At 32.4% G+C, this 10,072-nt stretch overlaps 1 pseudogene across 1 annotated transcript; it reads right to left on the reverse strand.

Annotated features, from left to right (window-relative positions):
- Positions 1–7,554: 7,554 nt before the first annotated feature.
- LOC147393467 (protein RGF1 INDUCIBLE TRANSCRIPTION FACTOR 1-like) lies at positions 7,555–9,286 on the reverse strand (annotated as a pseudogene). Its single transcript, XR_015182182.1, has 5 exons — positions 8,955–9,286; positions 8,685–8,864; positions 8,510–8,583; positions 8,296–8,436; positions 7,555–8,171 (listed from the first exon to the last, which is right to left on the reverse strand). The product of XR_015182182.1 is annotated as a protein RGF1 INDUCIBLE TRANSCRIPTION FACTOR 1-like (transcript).
- Between the last annotated feature and the right edge of the window lie 786 nt (positions 9,287–10,072).

The raw sequence follows: 10,072 nt of genomic DNA on the forward strand, positions 1-10,072 counted from the left end.
GGGTGACTGTGTTGGAAAAATAAATGGTGATCATATTGAAAAAAAAAAAAAAAAAAAATTCAGAATGGAAAATAGTTTGTAGTTTGAGGATGGTTGAGGTGAAAAAATTGAGTAACATTCGAAGGTATAAACCATGTAAATTTTTTCGAAATCTTAATGGATGGGTACACAAAATCGAACCGAAAATGGATTCTCGACATTTTTTTATCAAAACTCGACCCAATAACAATTGGGTCGGATCGAACTGTATAAATGAAGTATTGATGTATGTTGTATGTTAATACTTTATCAAATCAGATCCTTGTACTGCCATCCATGTAGAAGAGTGTCTATTAAAAGTTGATGGTTCGAAATTAAGTGATACTTTATAAAATTGAATTCTGGTCACGAATTATTATTTGAGTTGTTCTGGAGTGACCTCAAGTTTGGACCTCACATTGCACACCCTGATGTGAAAGTGGATAGGAACCATAGATGCATGCTTTTTCACTCGAATCTCGAGGAAAATATCTATGGTTCTTATACACTTCCACATCAGGGTGAGCGATGTGAGGTTACTTCAGCATTATTTTTATAAATTGAGCATAAAAGAGATGCAGTATTATTCTTATGTGACTTTAAATATTAAATTTGGAAATATTTGATGTATGTAGGAGATATCAATTTGAATCCTTATTGGGTCCCAAAATCTAAATGATTGTATCAGATTCCATTGTTCATCATATTCACTTTTTAATAATATCTTTCTTTATTTTATCTTTAGTAAAAAAGATATATTGATCTTTTATATAATAAATGCTTGTTTACATAATTAATATTAAGAATATTTTACTCTTTTAATTAATTTTTTTAAGAAAATGTTTTGACAATCATTGCCAACATATTAAATGTATAATAAATGTATTTATTATATAGAATACTAACATTCCATTTATCTTTTTCACTAAAAGATAAAATGAAGTGTTTTATTAGGAAAAGGAAAAGTTATTAAAAAAGAGTTAAAAAATTAATTATTTTTTAACAAATTACAAAAATCGATTTAACACGTTAGACTGTCTAGCATTAGCATTTTTGAAATCGTTGGATGCTCTTACACCTTCTATCAACCTTTTGCGGACATTATATGCATTGTAAAAACTATTTTTCTGACAAAGTTGTAAGATTCAATTCTTACTACGAGTCCTTGAACTCAAATAGATTATCAAATTGACAATCCAACACCATAGCCTTATCAATTTCAAGAAAACACTTAGATCCAATAAAAAAACAAATTAAAAACTAATGATTTTTTAGCTTGATCCAAGGTTTTAAAATGGACGGCTAGTGAATTCTACCAAACTCTCAAATTTAAAATTAAAATGTAACACTAAAAAATATTTTAATTTTTTTTTAAGTTCATAGAATTTTTTTTTTTGTACATCCCCGAGGCATCCGATCATGTTTTTATGCCACAAGGTGAGCTTAAAGACCCTTACTAAGTTTTCAAATCTTACGAAGTTAGTTAGGCTAGCCTCAACCTTTTCATACTGAGAATCCTAACACATGAAACAGTCTAGTAAATTCAAAACATGTAGAACAGAACAACATGTTAAATCATTTTTTATAATTTTTAAAAATTAATAATTTTTAATAATTAATTAAATTTTTTATTTTTTTTATATAATTTTTTTTTAAAAAAAATGTGATGTAAAATGCTAATGTCCCCATGAGATCTTGGACATTAACATTCCCTTTCTTAAATATTACAAAACTATTTTTACTATTTTGAATAACATTTGTTTTCTGATTTCCAAAGAACCTAGAGTTTTTAATCCAACTCAATGAACTTTCAAGTTGATTTGGACAAATGGATTCAAGCGAGTTTCAATACCAAGTTAACTCAAACAAAACACATGTTTCTTGACACAGCTAAATGAAGGAAAAACCTTGGGATAAGGCCTTAAAGATGATGATAACGATGAAGAAGAACAAGTAGACATGTTTGCTTTACTAGAGACTCATCTAAAGAGATCTTTTTCTCTATGTGGGTAAAAAGGGATCAATGCCCCAAAAGTAAAAGAACTGATTTAATCTGCTTTTTAGAACACTATGAGAGTGTTATAGGTCCATGGCCTAAATGTTGAAATCCAATTACTAGAAATGACCAATAAAGTTGGTTTTTTATGTGTGGGTGCAACCTAAAGGTGAACCAAAGTTTATGGGCCAAGGGTCCCAAAGACACTACAGAAAAGGAAAGAGTGATGACTTCTTTGATTTTTTTTCTTTTGGATTGATTGTTATACTTTCTTGATTTAGGACAAAATAAAAAGGATGAGTTAGATATGCTCATATGAGTATTTATAAATATTTTAATATACCCATGTGTTTTTAAAGTCATAAAGATATACCCAACTTGACTGTTGTCTTCATTGATTGACTAACTGAAAATGACCGAAATGCCTCCATCTTAAACGGTCAAGGGGTATGTCATCCGTTCGATTCTTGGTAGCCATCTTGAGAATCCAATAATGGATTTGTGTTTAATTATATTTATAAGAACATTAAGTAGTTTAATTAAATATTAATCAATGAGGTAGTTCAAAGTAAATATATTTTAGTTAAAATTAGATTCGAAAGAGAATGTATTGTCTTTCGTTTATTCACTTTTTCTTTGTACAAATGTCCATTTATATTTTATTTTTTTTATCAAAATTTTATTTGATCCACCTCTTTTTTTTCCGGCTACAATGGTATCCCCATTGGCAGAGGGTCCGGGTGCTGTATCTGGTCTTACGTCTAGTCCATAGGCTCATAGACCATGTCCGTTAGAACTAAATTCACTAGGTAGTTGTAGCCGACTCACACAGCCTACTCACTTTTCAAGTCAAGAAGTGGAGCGGCTAATGTTTGAACGCACGCTCCCGTTGGGAGACCTCAAGCTCTTACCATTATGCTACACTCACCTATTAGTTGGTCTTAATATTGAAAATCAGACTATAACAATTGATTGATTATCATTATTATTATTATTATTATTATTATTATTGGATTTTCATCCAACCCATTATGAGAAAAGATTTGTTAGAATCCAATGACATTCAAAGGAGACTATCAATGTTTGGTAAAAAAAAAAAATGCCCAACTGCTCGTAAGAATCACAGCATCATTATCATAGTCATCATAAAACTCTTCCAAAATGTTTATCATAATCATATCCATTATGATTCGGTCATTCTTTAATCGCTGTCATTGTCCCTCGCCGAATGTAAGTTAGCTATCTCAATCGACTTTCTCTCAATTTATTATCCGTTGAGGTCAGTCCTACATTTTCTCAAATGTATTTATTTCTAATTTTATTATTTTTCTATTTTTCTATTTTATTTTATGATGAGGGTATCCGAAGTGGGATCGGAAGAGCTAGAGCTTGAACCAAGGCATGTGTGTGGGTCCCTTCCCTCAATCTCCATATGCTTATTATGCATAAAGAATGATTGTTTCATTTTCTATCTAAACAATTAATTTTTATTGGAGATTTTACACTCCATATACTCAATTTTTATTCCACTTATTCTTAAGTCCTTGAACCCTAGCACCTCTATGTATAATTCTAGTTTGTGTTCAATTTCTCTTTAGTCCCATCACTTAATACCATATTATATGAAAATAAATACACTAATATACATACATGCTCTTTTGAATGAATAATGATTTTTCACCCCCCCCCCCCCCGACATACTTTCTTTACGTGGATATATGTGCAATTGTGCATCCCGAGAAAAAAATCTATGGTTCCACATGCCACATCAGGAGAGTATGTCAAGGGGGGAGTTTGAAAATCATGACTCCTTTTGAATATGTGGTATTATTTCATCTATAATTAGAAAAAAATAACCCCCCAAGGATAGGTTCAACAGTAAAACAATTGACAGATAGTTTGAAATTACTTGATTTACCATTTTGTGTTTTGTGGGGTTAGGACGTGAGACCATAGGGATCCTAAGATGGATGTGATATACCCTACAATTATCGAAAAATGAATAATTGGAAATAAATATAACTAAACCCATTATATTTGAATGTGTTAAGAAATGATAATTAAGCATTTTTCTTATTTTTATCTCTCATTCTTAGCAGTCCATTTCCTTCTCTACCAAATTTAACAGAGATATTGTACATTTCAGTCACCAACGATCACAGCAATCCATATTATGGTGGTCCCATGGTGAACCATGACATAAATGCACGTGACACATCCATGCAAAATTATGACACGTGGCAGCATAAAAAATTTTGACATTCAAATAGAATATTTTCATTGGTGAGGATATGGTATGTCGGACGTATCAAAATATGATACCTTAAATGCCCTCAATGGGCATAGGCTCTCTCTTCCTTAGAAAAAATCAATTTCAGTGGTAAGATTTATCATTTTTCTTTAAAAAAATATTTTTTTATGCAGAGCATTTTTTTTATTTTTTATTTTTAAGAAAAACATGATTTTCTCTCTTAATGTTATTCTAATAAAAATTGACTCGTGATTTTCTAACTCCCTCTCTGACATACTCCCCCTGATATGGCATGGGTTAGAACCATAGATTTTTTCCTCCAAGATACACAACTATACATCCCCATATATATATAGTTGTGTATCCCGAGAAAAAGAATCTATGGTTCTAACATATGCCAAGTCAAGGGGCGTATGTCAGAGGGGGCTTCAGAAAATCATTATTCTTAAAAATTAACTCTTTCTGAAATTTTCTTTGATATGATCGAACACCAGAATTCATTTTTCAATTATCATTTTTTTTTAAGGAATTTGTCTTTCACTAAAAATGAATTCCTTGAAATCATATAGAACTGAGGCTTGCGAGAGATTCCTTACGATTTTCTTCAATATTTACAAATCTTGGCCCTAATTGCACACTTACTTGTAGGAAAACTAGAAAAGAGCACAAAAAATCAAAGAGGCGAGGAAAATACATAATTTATCAATGATATTTGATCATCTTAAATCAATTATTTCTTTACATTCTAGAGAAAGTCAATTAATTGTTTCTTTATTGTTTTTTTTTTTGCTTGATTAGCAAACATGAGAAGACAGGATTTTAATCCTAAGTTTGTTGTTCTACCATTTACAAACTTTACCAACTAATGAAATTGAACACCTTCCCAATCTATTATTTCTAAAAGTACTACCACTTATGACCTTTTAACCTCTCCCTTCCTCTCCTATAAGTCATATATAAGTTTTTCTATAAGCAAATTTTTCTTGTTAAATATAGTTACCACCATCCTTAATTTAAGAAGTTTGATCTTTTCCCAATTATATCTCCATCTATTTTAGTTTGACTCAATTTCCTTTTTTAATAAAATTTTAGTCTAAAGTAGAAAGAGGTGACTACTCTTACTAACATCATTAGGGCAAAATCCCTAACTAGGAGTGGGGGAGAATGGTTATCCCAAGGGCTGTCAATGGATTTGGTCCGGATCGGATTGTGGTTGATTTGGTACTAATCCAATAAGATTTGGCTCGAATTTGAGACTGGTCTGATAAGTATCAGATCAGATTTTTTTATTTATCGGAATTCAATAATAAGATCCAGACCTGATCTATTAACAATTGGATCAAGTCCAGATCCGATCAAACCCAATTTTATATACAAAATATACATAAAACTCGCATTTCTCAACAAATATATGATGGGTCGGGTTATTTTGACAAAATTTTGTAATGTGCTAATTTTTTATGAGCATGATCTCTAAAACTTCTAAACCCAGGAAAATTGGTTACAAAATAACGATTCACAATTCTTCAACTTATAAACTAAGATTAGAAATTTTAGAATTGTCTGATTTTTTGTAATGATGATTTTCTCATTATAGAGATCATTTTCACAAAAAATCAATCTATTCCAAAACTTTTTACCCATATAAGACAAAATACTTTGTCTAGAACGTTGTCTAGGATTTTGTCAAAAGAAAGCTCTACCCATATATAATATAATTTATATACTTTCTAAAATATTATCGGATTGAGACATAGTTGATCCATATTTGATCCAATAAGATACCAGATCGAATCTGTAGAAGCAAAAAACTTGCACTACCTTGAGATTTTCACTGGATGAATAGTTTTCGCTTTCTTGTACTCTTAGGTGTACCTGCAACAACACCGTTACGACGCTCAAGTTAGGATTTTAGTACAAAATAGTATAGAATTTTTTACAAAGAAAATTGCATACCTTTTTATGCATTGTATGCACATATTTGTAAAGACTTCCCCCTAGATCTTCCCTGATTTTCTCCTTGATCTTTGTTTTTTCCATTTGAACGATTCCATCTTCTTAAGGACTTCCCTTGATTTCTATGAATATGATTAAATTCCCAATTTTCAAAGATTCAATATTTCTAAACTTTCATCCTAGACCCTAAGAAACTCGATTGAAGATGTCAACCAACCTTTCTTTTTCCAATTTCCTCAGATATTCGACAAAATCGTCCCGTAATTACAACATGTCACTCCAAACCCAAACTTATTGAAACAAGTCGGATTTTGAGTCTGATCTGATCCATTGACAATCCTAATCATCCCGTCTCCAACTTGAGAGTTTTTCAGAATTCAAACATGAATCATATCAACTCAATTCAAAATATGATCTTAAAATATTCTCGATTTCATCACAAAATTTACGTGCATTATACATATATCTCAAAGAATTATGTGTCAAACCTAGATTAATTACATCATACATTCAATTAATTGTGAAACGGTGTAATGTCTCCAAAATGAATCCTACCTGGTGTTGTGCCAAAAATCAACCCCATCTGACAAATGGACCGGTATGTCTTTTTCACCATGAATAACTAGATGGCAGTCCTTCAATAACTAGGCCCCACAAAAAAATAAAGACTTTTATCATAAAATAATAAATAAAAAAGAAGCCACAGTATATAACATCTCGGACCATCTGATAAATGAACTCCTTTTTTTCTAGTCGTGCTGCATGTAATGTGGGCACAATTCATTCTTTAATGATGAAGGCTGTTTTGCCCTTTGTTTCAACCTAAAAGAAAGAGACATTTTGCTTCCCAAAAGGAGGCCTTGGGGAAGTGAAACACACTACATTTAAATAACTTGTCTTTTCTCTTGTCTCTTGTCTCTGCTCTCTCTCTCTCTCTCTTCTAGGGAAGAAAAAAAGTGGGAAAGAAACAAAAGAGAAAGAGAAATTGGGTTTGCAATTCTAGGGCTTCATCTCAGGTGTATGGGCCCATATTTATTTTAGGGTTCAAATTTCCTACCCACCATCTTCCCACACAGTACACATACCTAAATTACAAAACTTTCCCTCCCAATTGTCAAACACCCTCCAAATTAAAAATACATATTAAAAAAACCCACCTCCTCTTTTTCTAAATTTAACTTAAACCCTTTATTTAAAAAATCCTTTAAAATATTTTCTAAATTTAACTTAAACCCTTTATTTAAAAAATCCTTTAAAATAATTAAGAAATAAAATTAGCAAAACCACGCCACCCATATGTTATCAATTTGAATTTTAAAAAGAAAACAATAACTTTTATGGTTGGTCAAAGTAAACATAATTAGAATTTAGAACAGCCCCTTCAGTTCTTACAAACCTATTAGAATTAGTACATTAGAATTTAATAGGGACTTGAAATAAATAGAAAGAAACAATAATTCCTCTACAAAATTGGGAGATCATCTTCTCTTTTTAACTCCTCAAGAAACACAGAAATCACAAACGTGTCCCAAAAACCCTATAACCCCCCCCCCCCGCTTGTTAATTTCTTTTCTGTAACAGTACCGTTTAATAAAGCGGCGAACGATTCGGGGTTCCCTTTCGCCGATTCATACTGACAGCGATTTCTGAAGAAGGTAAGCATGTCGGCCGATATGATACCCTAGACACCGATACGCTACTTCGTTTTTTCCTCACAAATTCAGTTGTAGCAGTGCAGGCAAGGTTCCTACAACCTACTCCACCGCCACTAGTGCTCGACCCGGACGAGGTGTGTAAAGAAGTCGGTGAGTCGAGGACCGAGTCAGGTGTCATTTGCCCATCGTCATAGTCACAAAAGCTCTCTCCTTTCGTTCCTTCTGATAGAGGCAAAGATTCGCAGTCGAAGAGATATTTTGAGAGCCCACCTTCGCTTCTCACGAGATGACGAACCTGTAAAGGCGGATTTTAAATAAATAAATAAAATCAGACCCAGAGAAATTAAACGAAACCTAAATTGAAATTTTGAAATGGGTAGCTGAGAGAATATTAAAAATTAAGGATTTAAATTTTAAACCTTGCAGGCAAGAGAGCAGAAGAGGTATGGGTCTTGTAAGCTTCTATCACATGTGCTGCAAATGTTTCCGGAACCTCTGAAGGGCCGAGACTGAGGCCTTTGGTTCAAAAACACCACTTTTGCACTGTTCGTCGTGTAAGCCTTTCGAAAACAAACCAAACTTTTAAGTTTAAAGTCTGAAACATACACAGAGAGAGAGAGAGAGCTTTCTTACTTGAACATAAGCACAGTCTATTAATTTCTCCACATTGTCGAGCCTATAACATCGTGATAGACATATCTTCGTATCTGAACCAAAAAAACAAAGAAAAAGAGAAGCTTTACAGAGAAGAAAAAAAAAACTGGGGATTTTAGAGTGGGATTTGAAGTGTTATTAGATTTTTACAGACTTGCAAGAGACGATGAGAACGATGAGGAGATAAGCAATGAGGGCAGATGCTAGTGCAACAATCCAAGCAAAAGATGTTCTTTTCGTTCTTCTTTGCTGACTCATGAACCAAACATGGGTTAAAGAATTTCTCTCTAAGAAGACCTTCAAGCCAGTGAGGAAGAAGTGAAGAAAACCCCACCTAATAAACAACAACAAAATGCATAAAATCAAATAGAAGGCTTCATGGGTAAGTTTAAAATGCGGAAAAAGAGTACCCTGTAGTACTCACCATTTTAAGTATCCGTTGTAAGTGAAGAAAATAGGAGAGAAGAGTGGTCAGGGTTTTATGAGACAACGAGAGACTCCATTAGAGCTTCTGCTTTGTTGCAAAAAGCGGGGGAGAAGAGTGTAAAAAAGGGGAAACGGCGCCTGCAACTGCAGCTCTACTGTTACTGTTAATTGTGAAAGAACAAGAGCTGAGAGGTTGGGTTCATTTAAAGAGGGTAAAAATAATTTGTATTTTTTTTTTAAAGGAAAAAAAGTAAAAAAGTTTAAATTTTTGGGTCTGGTTCACGAAGCCCAAACTCAGAGTCCCTAGAAGTAGAACCCTAGAGGCTCTAGAGCCCCACATGGATCTCCAAGTATGGCCGCCATGGCTCTGTTTCGTAGAGTCTCAGCTAAGTGACAAAACCAAAGACGGTGACTTTACTCAAATCTCGGTAAAAAACGGTAATAAAAAAAACAAGAAAAAGGCATCATTTTGAAATGACGAGAGTAGACGTGGTATTTATGTGATATGTCTAAATCAGCCTCTCTCCATATCTGCTGCCAGAAGAGAGATCTTTATTGTTTTGAGTACTTCTATTGGCACACCATTTTGTATTTATAATACACCAATTGTTAAAATTAGAGAACTGCTATTTGCACTCCAACTTTTACTTATTACATCTTAATTAAAAATTAAAAAAATAAGTGAATGATTTAAAATAAAATAGAAATAGGGGTGCCAATAGAAGTTCTCTCATTTTTATTTTTATTTTTTTTTATATATTTCTATTATTTTGGATTTAAGTTTTTATATGAACCAAATCATAATGGTAAACAATTACCAAAATAATTTGAACTAGTGTTATAATGTTAATTTAGCCAAACCGTTTTAATCATTGAGAGGGGGGAGGGGGGAGGTTGAAAAGTAAATTAAGAAATTAGGTGTCATAAGTAAAAGTTGGGGTGTCATTAGCAGCTCTCTAAAATTATGTCATTCATTTGTTTGTAAAAATTCTCTCCCTGTGACTTAGTAAAATTCCATTTATCAAAAATCAACATCCCTTCTTCTTAATGAATTAAAGGTGAAGTTTATTTAATAATTTAAGTTTTAAAGGATATTTTGAATAAAATTAAGATTTA

The sequence above is a fragment of the Akebia trifoliata genome, chromosome 10 (assembly GCF_017979445.1).
Source record: "Akebia trifoliata isolate Shusen 1 chromosome 10, ASM1797944v1, whole genome shotgun sequence".
Classification (NCBI taxonomy): domain Eukaryota; kingdom Viridiplantae; phylum Streptophyta; class Magnoliopsida; order Ranunculales; family Lardizabalaceae; genus Akebia; species Akebia trifoliata.